The 16,623-nt window shown below is 35.3% G+C and overlaps 1 protein-coding gene across 1 annotated transcript in view; it reads left to right on the plus strand.

Annotated features, from left to right (window-relative positions):
- Positions 1-16,623, plus strand: part of LOC107225936 (protein kinase C and casein kinase substrate in neurons protein 1) — a 53,581-nt gene that overhangs the window by 14,018 nt on the left and 22,940 nt on the right. The window lies entirely within an intron of this gene.

Genomic DNA, 16,623 nt, shown 5'->3' on the forward strand with positions numbered 1-16,623 from the left:
TCCAACAAACAATAAAAATATCGGCATCGTCTACGGATCATTTTACGTCGGCCGAACCCGATTAGAATTTGACTTTTTCGTGAGTTTGATATCACCGGACAATTGACATAAAATCCTCCGTTGACGATGCTGAAACTTTTATGAAAAAGTAGCATCAACGCTGATCGATTACTTAGATTTACAGATCTTTTGAAAACAGTTGATCCCACGATCAAATACATGTACACCAAAAGTTGAGTGAAAATGTGTACCCTTTAAACGTCAAACTTGACAAACCTTGCGAGAGGGTTTAAGGTTGAGATAAATTTCGAAAAATATCAAAATATGGACCACCCTAATGTGTATAAAAAAAAAGGTGTAAGTCACACATGTGCGATTATCTTCTTCAGCCACAGAATGTTAGAATTACACGGTCGTTTACTCACCGTACTCGGCATCATTTCCAAATATACATACCTCCATAAAATGTATACTATAATACTCGGCATGCATGTGCATTATTGCATACGCGTGCATTCGCCGATAGCATTGCATTAGGTTAGAGATTTATGCGGTGCACCAGACGTTGAAATCTCATCCTATGGGCCACAAGCCCCTCCTCCTCATCCCCCTCCCTCCCTCTCTCTCTTTCTCTCTCTCTCTCCCTCCCTCTCTCCGTCATCGATTTTGAGCACCGTTGACCCCAATTACAAGCCAAGACAATCTTGTATTAACAATCGATGCCCCACATACCTCTGATCCTATATAATCTGTAGCTGCGATGTGTTGTCACAATTGTGTTGGTAACGCTAACATGTGTGTATATTGTTACAAAAATTTCTGAGCAACGCGGAAGCAAATCTGAATAGCGTGAAATATTATTTTTCATGATTTGTAAATTTTAACAGAGTTCAAACATCAGACGCACCGCGGCGCTGTAAAATTTCCAATGTGCAAATTATGCACTTTATCAAAGACAATTGCCCGTGACAGTTCAATATCGCAAAAGTACTTCTTTTTTCCCCACCCATATCACAATTTCCGCAGTGAGTAATTTTTAATTATCATAAAAACACATTTTATATGTATTCGAATGCACACGTCCAAAGTTCAGAATCTCTGTTCACATGTAATTAATTATATTCTCTAATTTATTGTACTTTTTTATTATTTTTTTTTTCTGTGAAGTTTTGCGTCTCCTCAGCAGGAGTTCTTTATTTGCGATTAGGTACATATTTCAATCCTTACAACAATATACAAAATATTACAGGGCACACGCATCCCGACAGGCATCTTTAGATAATTATTTGTTTCTCTTTCTAATTTTATTCAAATTTAAATCCGCCACCGTTTTCCGTTTATGTGTTGTGTAAAAAATTGAGCGACATTTTTTTTCTTAATACAATTATTTTTCTCCACAAATATATAACACGTAAGCAATTGAAATATCTTTATTCAATTTCCACAACAGAAATTACCGAACAAACTCACGATAGAAATGATAATATGCCAACGGGGTAAGAGACGAATTTTAACCCTTTGCGGCGGAATTCATACACATATTCAGATTACGACGCACTTCAGTCCTTCGTTAAAAAAACTTGTTCCTGCCGTACGATAATTACTTACATGTATATGTATACACATGTATGGAATATGTATACAGATACAACGGTCATGACATAGGCTTAACAAAAGCGACACTTTTCTTGTTCATCTATTTATGTATGCATACGTATCACAGATTCACATACACACACATATATATATATATGTAAAAGAAATCTGTGGGAACCACCTCGGAATCTCGAATAAAAAAAACCCGACTCTTCAACACATAGAAGGCTCGATTCAAATTTTCTACAACGTTACATATGCACTGTAAATATATATTATATCACACATACATGTAAGATTGTTTTTTCACGAAGCCTGCGGACGAAAAAGAGGTGTCGTATCGAAAATGAGAAAGAAAGTAATTAACGATGTATTTCAGACCTACTGGTCTGAAATTTACGATGATTTTGAAGAGACTGCATCTTTTTTCGCATCGTTTTTCTTGTTTATTCAGATATACTCATGTATTGTCTAGAATTATGTGAAATAAGAGAGTATTTCGAAATTGGATAAAGAATTTAAAGTAAAAAGAAAAGTAATAAATAATACAAAAAATACCTTCGCCATAAGACGACTTTTTTTCCATAACCATATACGGTTGTGGTGGAATCAATATTCATTTCCAGTCGATACTCCCATGACACCAAACCCGTGTGCCCGCGATTCTCTTAAAGATATGGCAACCACGAGTCTATCTTAAAAACTTGCTGCGTGGCACCGTAATTTTTTTTTTTTTTTATACAAAAAAAAAAACAAAACGCAAAACCCGCACATCTTTTATTCCGTGTTTTTTTATTTTACATTTTTTCTTCCTCTTCGTATACGTAATAATATCGTTACTCATCTTCATCCTGCCATATGCAAACAAATTATAAAAAAACAAAATGTGTCATTGCACCGCGGAAATATTATCATTATATTGTACGTATATATACATAGGTATAAAGATATGCAATATCGTAGCAGTTTAAATGCTTGGCATAATTTAGTTTTCAATTATTCTTTTTATTTCTACGAGATTTATGTTTTACATATAAAAAACCTCTTTTACCCCGAAGAAAAACCCTGTACGTTATACGAGGATGGATCGTATCGATTCGTAAAGTAAGGGGCAGTAAAGAATATGCGGTGCAGTAAAACCGGCGTAATAATACGTCTACCTGATGTACGCGTATATAAATATGTACACATATGAATATACCTATGTATAATAAATGTGTACGTCTATATATGTATATATATATATGTGACGCATACATCGAGGACTGACCTTATACCTAACATTGAAAAAAAAAAAACAGAATGAGAGAAAAAATATATAAAAATGAAAGTAGAAAGATATTTAGAGCAATAATACGTGACACGTATGTATATTACATGTTCATGTGATTAGGTATCGTAAAAACCTACTGTGATAACACCGAGCCGCAGTCTGCCAACTGAGAAAACAAAAGTTTCGTAAGAAGAGCCGTGATCCAGTCATTTTTATGCGGAGTATAGTAAAACAATGAATGTAGATACGCCGGTGAATACAGAGATGTGATGTGATAACCTGAAAATTTCAACTCCGTTCGTCCATGGGAATGGAATAATTTTTTATTTTTTCAAAGATTTTCGCAGTGTAAATGTTACAAAGCACCCGTTGTACATAATATTATAAAAGTTTAGCTGTTACACAAATTTGTTTTCGATAAAACGCTGAGCTAATGAGTCGGTGTAATTGGGATTACCCGTTTTTGGCATTTGGCAAGACAATTCATGAGAAGTTTTCGATTCCAGCTACTTGTTAGGTCTGATAATTAATTATAACTCATTTTCATTACTAGCTTGTCTACTTTACGGATTATTGAGAAAGGGCCCCACTTATGCCCCCGTAGACACCATGGATAATGTATATTCCTAAGCATGTATTAATATAATTATTTAATTATCAAGACGCTAGACGCGATCGTTGAATTACTACTGCAGAGTACAAAGAGGAAGAAGAAGAGGCAGCATCGTGCGTGCACGTAGGGTATATATTTTAATAAGACGCGTACACACACCCCTCACTTCCCGACGTTTTAAATCCTGCAATTGGACGGTTTATACGTCACATACATACCTATGTATTATACGCTATTATACGGCGTCTTTAATTCGCCCCGTTTATTCATTCATTCCCTCGTTTATTCTCACTTAGCAGACATGGCTGCCTATTCGTAAAAATCCCTCTCTTCCTCGCCTCCGTGTAGCTTACGTATACATATTAGGTATATATATATATAAGAGAGCAATAATAATTATATTAGAGAAGCGTTTATTTACTGCCAACAAACATATATTCGGATATAGGGAAATAAATGTTTCGTTATTATTATTATCAAATTTTAGTTTAGTAAAATATGATTTGTTGATTATTAACTAATTTTTATCGATCATTATTTGGATCGATCAAGATTTGATAATGATAACGAAATATCTATTTCGCCATATCCAAGTATCCGTGACAGTGTGTATTTTTTGTTATATTATATACCGAGCTATAAGCTATAACTTATATTATGTATACATGGGAAATGATGAAATTTTTAGTCTTCTTCGATAATTAGAAAATTTTTTCCCCGTACGAGTATAATTTGAATAAGACCGACTGGTATGATAATAAATCTTCACGCATTTCAGTTTCCTGGTAGGTGTCGTAATAATTTTGCAATATTGATTAGACACAAGATTTATCAAATTGATAAATTATCGAATAAACAAGTTGGATTTTTTGCTTCCATAAAACTAAAAATGTATCACAACGTGATTGTTGATCGATCGGTGGTGATATTTGAACGTGGTGTCTTAATTTTCTGCCATCTTTTATACATCGTATAATAAAGTCAACCAATTTTCTCGAGGTTCGAAAAAGCATTAAGTGAAAGAGAATGAAATAAGAACACAAAACGGTACAAATTGACGCAGAGAAGAATCCGATGAAAATAATGACAAAATATAAGAACACGTAATTGACCGTTGCTCGGAATTCTCTTCAACGCCATTTCTCCTCCTTCTTCCACTTCTTCTTCTTATTCTTATCCTTTTTATATTCACATGTCACAAAACGTCGCGTTGCGTATAATATAATATAATTCAACTTACGTACATTCGTATTCATATGTCGTTTTATTATCAATACACATGCCGTTTTCGAAATCGCACAGAGTACACGACGATCAGCATACCTTCGTAACACGTGTGTACAATCCTACTACGTAGGTGTGTTAATACATGTATTATACGAGTACACCACACGCATATGCGACATAGAGAGCGATTAGATAGGTCTACGAACTCTGTCCATTCCATTCGCCGGTCCTCGAGGATGTGGTCCTCCTCCTCCTCCTCCTCCTTCTCCTCCTTCTCATCCTCATCCTCCTCTTCGGCTAGCCTGGGGCGCCAAGAACCGGTCCTTTGGATTCCCGTTTCCCCGCGGGAGAACGGCTATACAACAACCTGCCTGGATGTCCGATTATAGGGAAGGAAGGCCGCGGCAGCTTTCGTCGCGCATCTGCGTTTAGTACACGTGTGTGTATATATGCGCAACATATATATATATATATACACACATATGTATGTGCATAACGCGATTATATTTTATTTCACCGCGAGAGACCCCGACCTTCGTGGGAACTCGTTCGCGATATTGCGAAATATACGCGGCCATGCAGTGACTTTATCGGTACTATATGTGTATATGTGTATAATATATACCGTGAGAATGCAGCGCAATTTTGATATACGTTTTTTGTTTTTTTTTTTTCTATCTTTTTATCATCCCCGTGATGATTTATCATTTAACCCTCGAATCGGATTTCGGATCGGTTATTTTATCACGTTGGAGTTAGTGACGTTGTTGCAATTATTAGCGATGGGAGAAAAATCTCTACTTCGCGGTTTTGGATTTGTTTGAAATTTAGAAAGTCGTAATAAAACAAGACTGTGTATTTGCATATTTTGAAATTTTAGATACTTTGAAGTTGTTGTAAAAATGAGAATATAATGAATTTTATTTCCAATCTTTCGTTAGGATAATTGTTACAAAGTCTAACCTCGTATTATTATACAATCGCGTTCAGTCCAAACTGGAAAAAAAAATTGACAATCATCGTACATGGTATTAGAGTTCGAAACCAAAGCTTGGATGTTCGGATGTTCGGATTGTTCGGAAAGTGACGTCACCTAAAATTTTTTTTCTTCCGACGTTATCGATCTATAGTAGACGAATATCAGCTAGCCGAATTCCTCAGTTTGGAAACAACCGCGCAGTAGAGCGGACGGATGAGAATCGCGCTCCGCAGATTTCGAGTACCGGATTCTCTACCTCCTGGATCCTGCGCTTCCGGTCCGCTTCCTGGTGTAACTCGACTTCCAGGACAAACGCACCGTAGTTTCTATGCTCCAGGTCCGCTACCTGGTGAAACTCGACTTCTAGCAAGCTTTAGCGAGCGAGGGTTTTAAAGCTAGTGAATTATTAATAATCGTAGAGAGAATAATACGCATGTATATATAATATATATTCGTTTATAATACACTGCGGTTTTATGTACTGTTCATGTGTGACGTAATTTGAATGACGCGATTTGTAACTCAGCTCTTCGTATTAGCGAAGTAGAAACTTATGCACGACGTTTTGAAACGGTTATTAGTTAACATGCGCAGACGATTACGCACTGAAATTACTACGAATCAGGACTCGATGAGATCATTCAATACCGCGACAATATGGTGGCGAAGATCAGAATTAACATTTACAATCAGTTGTTCGTTTCATTCTTTTTTTGCTCTCGCACAAATTTACGTGAATATTTTGTTTTTACGGAATTACAATTCGATTATTGAAAAATGTTTTAGAAAATTTATGTGAATTGCAAAACGATTCGTCATGTTGTTTATAGGTGTTCTTAAAAGTAAATTTATTGTTTGAAAAATTATATGCTTATAAACTCATGGTTTGGATGTATATAATAAATATCGCTGATCTCATTATGCCGCATCGTTGATGTCATCTGATTTTCATTTCCGACATTAATCTGCCTTGTTATTTCTTCCTACGCGAAAGTTGTTGAAGAGTATTAATTTTTACATGAAAAAAATACATTACTGTGTTTGCAACTAGAATCGAGTTTCCGGTTTCACCGAATTTCCGACAATTCTGAAGTCGCGAAATAACACAATTTTTCCCAAAGGTCTAATCAAATTCCCATAAAAGTACACTTGATAAGGAACTTCTTTCATCGTTGAAGAATAGCTTCGATTTTTATAATAATACAATCTAATCGCTTGTGAAAATTTGAAACCACTTTTTTTTTCTTTTTTATGGTAAATCATGTACCTACGTATATCAATTGTTTTTTTTTTCTTTTTTATTATTCATGTTTCATTTTCGTTAAATTAAGTCGGCACGTGATTTATGTAAGTTAATTTGTATTATTTATAACCCGTAGGATAAAATTAGATTATAAGAGCGTGAATAATCCGAAAAATTTATCTATATTTCTCTCCTTGATTAAATCCTGACTTTGGACTTTTATTGAAGACGCTGCGACAAGATAGAATAAAAACATTCTACCGCATCGACTGAAGATTAGATATACGTGTATACACTATACATATAGGTATAATATAATCGTTGACATGTGCTCAATTATATTTCATTCAAACATATACAATGCTATAATCGTGACTTGTTACAAATTAATGCGTTAATTACTTTACGATATAGGACTGCGTGGTGATAATTTTTTCCTCATTTCTATTTCTGAAGCTCATCCTGACGAATCAAATGTGCCACAATGCTTTCAATTCTACAGTACGTCATTTGTACACACAATAAATGCGAATAACGTCCTGTGTACGAATATCACGTTGATTTTTAAATTTAATTCAACAACGTGTACCGATTTCGATGCCTCGTGTAATAACTTTGCCTTGTCTATTTTTCTTTCAGGTGAGTAAAATCCGTCTTCCCAATCGTCAACGATCTTCTATTTTGAATTTGAATCTTTTGACGCACCCTGCGGTAAGTTAATGCTTCAGCTTTCTCTTGATCTTGGTTCAAAGAAGATTGAGAAAAAAAATTGATAAATTGAAAAAATTATCAAAATAGAAAGACAATTGAAACGGTAAACCGAAAATTTTATTCTTATTATTACAGTTTTTTGTAAAAGATTTTACTATCATATTTAATAATTTATGCGAATAAAACGTGTGTCAGAACTATTTTGTGCATGTAGTAAATATATTTCGGTAAAACAAAAAGGCTGAATTTCCCGTTACGTAAATCTCTGCAAAGCCCGAAGCGGACACTTTGCGGATATCTCAACTCGGGTCTCGGTCTCATCTCGTCATCCTCGTTTACTTTTTTCGTACCGCGATTCTATCTTCGCATGCTATGCGGAGTCAGAGAGTCGACGTATTTCTCTCTAAAATAAAAGGAAGAAGTAATTTTGCGAAAAATTGTTAGGAAAAAATTATGCCTTCGGTATCAAGCACAGCTTGACTCGAGGATAAAAATGTAAATTGGTGTAATAATGTAAACCTATATATAATTTACATCGATCTTACAAACCTGGCAATAATAAATTGTAGGGATACGTGACTTCGTGACAAAAGTAGACTTTACCAAGAAGAAAATTAATATCAAGTAGAAGAAGAAGAGGAGGGGGAACTCGATTAATAACCGCGATAAAGTCTCTGTGTAAATTCGCTGTATAATATATATATATACATATATACACACTTCACCTTAAACTCTGCAGAGTAGAACAAAATTTCATTTTATCGGCAACGTGCAAATCGTTATATATATATATTGTCTTAATATCGAGTTAAATATGAATGCTTACAGATATGTTACATGATACAAATTAAACATCCATTCGATCTCTTTGGAAGATACGCACTTATGAATTTTATTCGGTATATAAAAACTAATTAGCTCAAAGTTTCGAATTTAATCAGCTGCGAGTTATTAATTAATAATCTAATCGAGCGAGTGGATCTTTTTTTTTTTTTATTTCTTGGTGTCTGTAAAGTGTCTCGTCGGAGTTTCTAACTTTACTAATATCATTTATATACCAACGTAAATATAACAGCTAATGAGCTAAATATATCTGATCCGCGTAAATATAAATAAATTTTTCGCAATTTTTGAATCCCTAATCGCGTGATTAAAAATTTGCAAAATTTTCTTTCAACATCCCAAACTTCCTTATTCGAACTATAATCGGCTTTCGGCTTTAAATTTCGCATATCAAACAGTATTCCAGGCGGCTGTATTAAAACCATAATAATTGGTGCGAAAACGAGCGATTAAAAACGCGCATGTCCGAATCTAACGGTAGAGTACCTATTAAATCGGGTATCTAATTTGTTTTTCTTCTTTTTTTTTTTTTCTTTTTCTCTTCTCACAATTAGCCAACAGCGAATAGCAACGCCACGCGGCGACCGCGGATTTTGTGAAATAAATACCGCCTATCTTGTTTGCCACTCGTTGCGGCGCGTTATACGGTATTATTGTAATTGGGATTGTCTTAATTGGATTGTCAACGGGCGTTTTATACGCACCAGCGAATTAAGCACGCGGAAAAAAAAATACCTTCGCGTATATGTATGATACAGTGTATAATATAATATATATTTATGGCGCCACGTAAAATCTCTCGCGTGAATCTAACTTGTATATATATATATATATATACACAAGTAACTATAACTTGAGGCAACGCGAGGCTTTTAAATTGACAAGTTCAAAATTCACGAAAGGATTGACATATAATACTACATATTTCTTTCGCTTTTCAAATCCCATTTCCTCCTACTTTTCATACATATTGTTAGGTGAAAATTATAAAATTTGTTATACACACGTCTGTACGTTACTTATATATTTTTGTTTACAAAAACGGTGATGATATATTTTCAATTTGTTTTTTTTTTTTTTTTTTCTTCTGTTTTTCTTCACTAGAATCCGTGTTATTTGAATTTAGCAAGCAGAATCAAGAAAAGAAAAGTTGTTAAATGGAAAACTGAGGAAAATTCTTCCTCTGCGAATTATAAACTGCGGCGAAGTTTACAAACATGCTTATACGACAGAGATGATATACAATACCTTGCCTGATAAACGTAAAATCAGGGTGTAGAATCGCGGGGCGTATTGATTTTCCCTTACACCTACGGTATCTGTACTGTATATATAATACGAGTATACATATATATGCATTACCCGGTCATCATTCGGTTCATAGCATATAACTTGTACACAAGGTGTACGTGGAGAACGTAAAAGCAATATTTGCGCTGTAATTCAACCTGATTATATCATAATGCTTTATTGCATAATACGACTGCAGCTGACTGCACAAGGAAGTACGAATCACGAATCAAGAATCGCAACGTTCCTTCTTTTCTCAATTACCTAGGTATAATACATTTATCTACCTCGTATATTATCATATAACGTAATAATGATCTTAGACGAATTGCATTGTTCCAGTTTCAATCTGCATTCATATTTTTCCCAGACTTGTACCGGATGCAGTTGAAATCTAAAAAATAAAAAAGGAAAATGAAATAAACAGTCAAAAATATTAGTAAAATAATAATTTTGCGTCAAGACCGCGATTCGTCGAGACATAAATTATACAATCAGACGAAATTTCTCATCACTCACTTGTATTATTAAATTAAAAAATAAAAATCCTTTGCGTACATTACTCAGTGAAAAGTAGGTACTTAAAGTGTTTATTATTTGTTCAACGAATGTTTCGTAACATTTTTAAATTTATCTAAATTATTTCTTTTTTTTTTTTTTCTTTCTTTTCATTCGTTTTCTTTACTCTGCCACTGCTGCTGCTGAGGACCTGCTTATGATGATAACGAAGTTGTTAGGTTTCGGATAAGCTTTTCTGAAGAGGTCTACGTAGCTTGTCGAGTAGTTGAACTATTTATCGTGTCATATCCACGCATATATGCACGTGTATGTATACCAATGCATGCAGCGTAATATCTGTAAGGTATACGAGGTATATAATTTTCAAACACTCTCGTGCCTGTTCGAATTTACGATGAAATTATGCTGTTCTCTAAGCTGAAATAAAGTGTAATTGAATCTGTATTACACGTCTAATATACATGTATATTATATATATATATCTTTTTTTTTTTTATCGTAACATCTTTACCGGTTAATAGAAACGTTTGGCTTTTCAATTTCATTCATTTTTCTGGTTTTTTTTTTTTTTTTTTCTTCATTTGACGTTTATGTAGACAATAAGACGTGCGTGAGAATCGGAAACGAGAACCGGTTAGAACGGAATTATACATATTCGGATATAGCGACTTTGTACCTGACGAAACTGTACAAATTGAAGGAAAGTTGAGGTGGTACAAACTCTCTTCCTTTCTCTTTTTGAGAGTCGTATCGACGCGTGCGATTATTCCGACATACGCACACAATTGCACCTGTAATGCATATAACTGACAATCAAATTATAATAATTCCAATTTTTCCTACTCATGTATAAATTCTATACAAGGATTTAATACACCTCCGATTTGCCCGACAAGCGATTTGCGATTCGTTCTGGGGTTTAAAGGAGACGCGTGCAAGCGATCAGGGAAAAGTGCGCGCAGAATTTCAATCCTACAATCGCATATATATTATACCAGGGTTCGTACAAGGCAAAGGGAAAACCTGGAAAACCGGGAAAAGGGAATTCCTAAGAGCAGGGAAGGGTCAGGGAATTTGAAAAATAAGACTGGAATTTTGAGTCTGTCGAAGAAATAAACTCGTTCTCGTACAAAGTATCACGGATCATGGAAGAAAAAAAGTTGGACTCGAAAGTCATTCTATGTATATTATTTAATACCAAACCTGCTTTCGTTTTTTCTTACAAAAAATCGCAGGTTGTTCTTTGTAAATTGATAGTCAGGTAGTGAGTTAGTTACTACAGGTAATATTGGAGGTATCGGTATTGATGTGTAAGAAAAATAAAAATTGTCAATAATCAGTGACATATTTCTTGAAAAATTACTGGAAAAATTCTATTCTCAGTCTAAAAGATCTGGAAGAGTCGGGGAATTTGAGATTCCAAAAATCGTACGAAGCCTGATGTATACGTGCAGCAATATATCGATTCCCATGAAATGTGGGGAGAGGAAATGATCCCGCGGGAATTCAACATGCGGGGAAACCAATCTGCAATATCAAGTATCTGCGGTTGCGTATACATATATAGTATAGTGCATATTCGCGCGTGTCGATCACACGCATGCTCGCAAATTTTCGTCGTTTAGATGAACGATAAGCGATGGTGTACACGAATCGTAACCGTTATTCTCCGCCGCTATATTGCAGGGGTGCGTTTTATTGCTGTACGGTCAAGTGATGACCGTTTTTTAAACGGTGAACAACTTTGTAACATAACTGGTGGAAACTCGCCTAATTGGATTTATATATCACTTTGAATTTCTGTAGGTACTGCACTGTCCATGGTTTTTCCAAAACGAAATCCAGACATCATCGCGTGCGATATGGTCGATGATTTACATTATACCTCGTTACATGTCTCGTATACATTAGGTTTGATCTTGTTCTGTAATTTTTCGTAAGTTATCTCAACCCTAAATCCTCTCGCTAGGTTTGACCATTTTGACGTTTAAAGGGTACACATTTTCACTCAACTTTTGGTGTACATGTACTTGATCGTGGGATCAACTGTTTTCAAAAGATCTATAAATCTAAGTAATCGATCAGCGTTGATGCTGCTTTTTCATAAAAGTTTCAGCATCGTCAACGGAGGATTTTATGTCAATTGTCCGGTGATATCAAACTCACGAAAAAGTCAAATTCTAATCGGGTTCGGCTGACATAAAATGATCCGTGGACGATGCCGATATTTTTATTGTTTGTTGGAGACGATGCTCACTGATTTCCCACAGTGACAGATTTTTCTGCAACCAACCAATTGGTCGTGAGACGAAATGTATACTAAAACTCTAGTAAAAACTTGGGTATTTTTAATGGAAAACTTCACAACTCTTGCGCGAGGGTTTAAGGTTGAGAGAAAGAGACAGAGATCTCTGCTCTGAGGGAGATTTTTATTTATTCATTTGAAACCAATCTGAGGAGCAGCTGAGTCGAAATTCGAAAATGTCCATGAGAAAAATCACCCCAGCATAATACATGCAATGAATGTAATGCCAGCTGCAGTACCGTGATTTTTTAATTTCTCTCTCGTTTCACAGAATATCGCGAAGTCGAGATCTAACTTTGACCCGATCGTTGCGCGCAGGTAGCAAAAAATTTGCAAAGACACTCTGCCGAAACCGGCTTTCTAAAAATATCATTTCTCCTTTCCTTTTTTCTTCAATTTTCCTGCGCATCCCCGATATATAATACGAAGTGAGTAAATAATCTGGAATCACAAGGACCGACTGACGACCCAGTTTTACAGGTTTACCGAATCCTTGACTCGTTTTACTCGAGGTGGTCGTAATTGTGGTTGGTTTCCTCGCGTCTGCAGCTGGCGTTGACATTTTGATTGGTATTTCGCCGCCGATATATGTCTGTCGGTTTTAGAAACAGCGGCTGCTCTTTTCTCTCTCTCTCTCTCTCTTACTATTTCCAAGCATCACGGTTCTGTAGGTTTTAGTAATTAATTTTCCGTGGTACGTACCTACGTATAAACTGCACGTGTAGGTATAAATGCAGGATCCCGCCGTGCAATCGAGTCATTCGAGTAGCCGTTTTTCCGTCCCTTTTCTTCCTCCCTCGTATATCTTCTCCTCTCCTCTCCTCTCCTTCCTCTTATTGTTAATCGAATTATGACCACTACTCTTCGCTCTTCACTATTATACGTATTATTACGTACGTATAGCCGTATACCTATACCGAGGAAAAGTCTTATAAATGCAGCTTAATTCCGCCGTTCGACGTTGAGCTGCGCAGCAGCCTACATTTATTCATTTATTTATTCATTTTTTTTATCTCTCGTTTTCCGCAGTGGAATATATTACCTACATACGTATGGAGGAATTGTATATAAAAATCAGCGCGCATCAAACGACTAGAGTACATTGATATTATACATGTAGAATTACTAATCCCCTTGTTCAATTCTCTTAATATACTTTTCGTGTATAATATACACACACATTTGTCACATAAAAATACGGAAATTCATTTTCGATAAGCGATTTACGAACTTCGAATTGCTATAATTATATAAATTTAACAACGATCCGCAGTACTCGATTCTAGAAAAATAATATAAACAATTTGGAATTTGTAAATCGCTGATCGGAAATGAATTTTCGTTTTTTTTTCCCCGCAAAAAAGCGGCGAATAATTGTGCCTGCATGTAATACGTATACATATACATTGGAACAGTTTCATTCGAAATTGTGCACATCTCGATTTGCACCGACCACGGTGTTTCGAGTCAGCAGCAGCAGCGGCTAGAGACACGCCGTTAGAAAGTAGCTTAGTGGTCTAGGATCGTTCATATGGAAGTTGGATATCGGTGACGTAGCCAATTGGCCGCAGGTGTCGATTTATCATACAAAGTCGCAAATCGTACCAATTCGAATATCCGACATGCAACGCAGCAAACGAATGTCCGATTTTTCACCGATTCTACATACCACGCAATTAATCCGCTTAATCGACGACGTCTGATTCATTTATACTTTTTATAATATATTTATATACATGCTCTGATGAAAAAAGGCGCTCGCGATCAGTTTTATTTTATAATTAATCGCGAAATTTCGACGCGAGCTGCTGTGCAAATTTCATCACGTTGTTAATCTCTTCGGTTCTCTTTTTTTTTTCTCTCTCTCACGAAACTCGATGGAAATTGTGGATAAAAAAATTTGCAAGATTTTATATCGGGTATGTTAAATTAACGAATGAAATAATTTCTTTACGTGCGTGGGTGTTACATATCTATGTATATATAAATGTGTTATATAATTAAATAATATTATTAGCAAACTCCGCTATCTTGGCACGATGCACGCCTCTTGCTTCCATTAATCGTTCGAGTGCGTTAACCCTTTCTATGTTTTAATTGCGACCGACGCTAACAACGAACCAAGTAGATTCATGACTAGGCGACTAGCCTTCTTCGTCTACGTGGCGTAACGATTCTGTTACACCTTCGTAGTGTATATAAACATTACAGTTGAGTCACATGCCTCATAGCCAGGGTCAGGAATAAGCCTCGATTAATGTGGGTAGAAATTTTAATTTTTCTATTTTTTCTTACCATTAATTAAAAGAGAAATCGTTTTACGTATAACATTATTGTTACAGTAAATTGAGTAATTATCTTCTCCTGCCCTATGTTGTAGACAAATTTTTATATTGATCGTAAGATTTTTATCCAACATAATTCATTGCAAGAAATTATCATTTTTCTACCAGGAAAAATTGTGCGAACTAATTATCGATATATTTGATCAGGGTTGAGAAATCGTCGCGAATCTTTTCATTCGTTACCAGGCTTAAACACGCACGTGTTATAAACGTACCGTTAATACAATAAAACGATGGTCCAACTGTTTGCAACCGAATAGATAATTTCAAAACCTGCCTTAGGCGTGGCAAGGAAGGCAAAATATTTTTGCCACTCTACACTGTCGATTATCAATTCTGATTTTATTTTATACTTGTCTCGTACATTACGGTTGATTTTTATCAGTTATATTGTATGGATAACTTTATGTATATATATATTTATACATATATGAAATTAATTAATGAAACGCCTGGTTAATGAAATTTGTCTCGATTCCTAGTATAAATACAGCTTCCATTATTTCTTTACGCGTGATAATTATACGCGGGCTGGTGTTTTATGTCGAAAGATTCGCTCGTTCCATGTTTTTCGTACGCGATAAAAATAAAACCGTTATCTCTCTATGTTTGAAGAGTGATTTGTGGACTGATGTTGCCCTTCGGAATACATGCTGTAACGTTCCATTTGAAATATGATATATTCGCGCGTATTCTAGTTTGTACCAATTGGAGGATGGAATTCTTACTATTCCTTACGTTATAATTTTTCGATTCATGCTGTATTTCAAATTAATGATTCGATAAAAGTTTGTTGAATATATATTACGTACATGAAAATAAGATGAATTTTTTCACCGTCGCGTCGTATAATAATTGTGCGACTGATCACGTTACACTTATCTGAACTCTCAATAATGACATTCATGTATTTCGAATATTTTAACGAAACAAATTATTGTTACTCTTTCATATTGGTGACAACGTTTGTATACTACTTTTGAGTATACCTACACAAAAGTTAGATTTTCCTGTTAAAAAAAAATTTCACTCCCTGCCCACGAACCGGTCAGGAAATATATTCAAGCGACCAAGGGACAAGGGATAGAGAAAGGGAAAAGGAAGGTAGGCAGGTATACAGGTACAGGTAGAAAACCGAAAATCACAACGACGATCCAATAATTTCCCTAGAAAAATCCGGTAGAACCAGTTTCTCAAATGGGAATCCGAGGCCATGAGCCTAGAAGCGAAGAGAGGAGATGAGAAGAGATGAAACTGTGATCGGTACACGAATATGTGCGTATATACATGTACCTACATCGAGATATGAAAATCTGGCTAGTGTAAAACGTGATGTCGAAATGGAAAAAGAACGAGATAATTTTTTCACACTTCAATATGTTATACGAAAGAAGTCGATATCGAATCAAGGAGTCAAAAAGTAGAATGAACACAAAGTATAGATCGGTCACAGTGTGGAATTTTTAAAACTGTGATGATAATACTTACACCGAATTTGTAAACGTAGAATGAAGAAATCCAAAACACGGAATATTCGGAATATCTACATGTTTTTTTCGTATTCATTTATACATTTATTCTGACAATTATTTAAACCAGTTCTCAATACATATTCATACATCAAATTTTCTGTACAGTTCTCTAATTGCAAGTTTCTACATTCATTTCAACGATTTTAT

The sequence above is a fragment of the Neodiprion lecontei genome, chromosome 6 (assembly GCF_021901455.1).
Source record: "Neodiprion lecontei isolate iyNeoLeco1 chromosome 6, iyNeoLeco1.1, whole genome shotgun sequence".
NCBI lineage: Eukaryota > Metazoa > Arthropoda > Insecta > Hymenoptera > Diprionidae > Neodiprion > Neodiprion lecontei.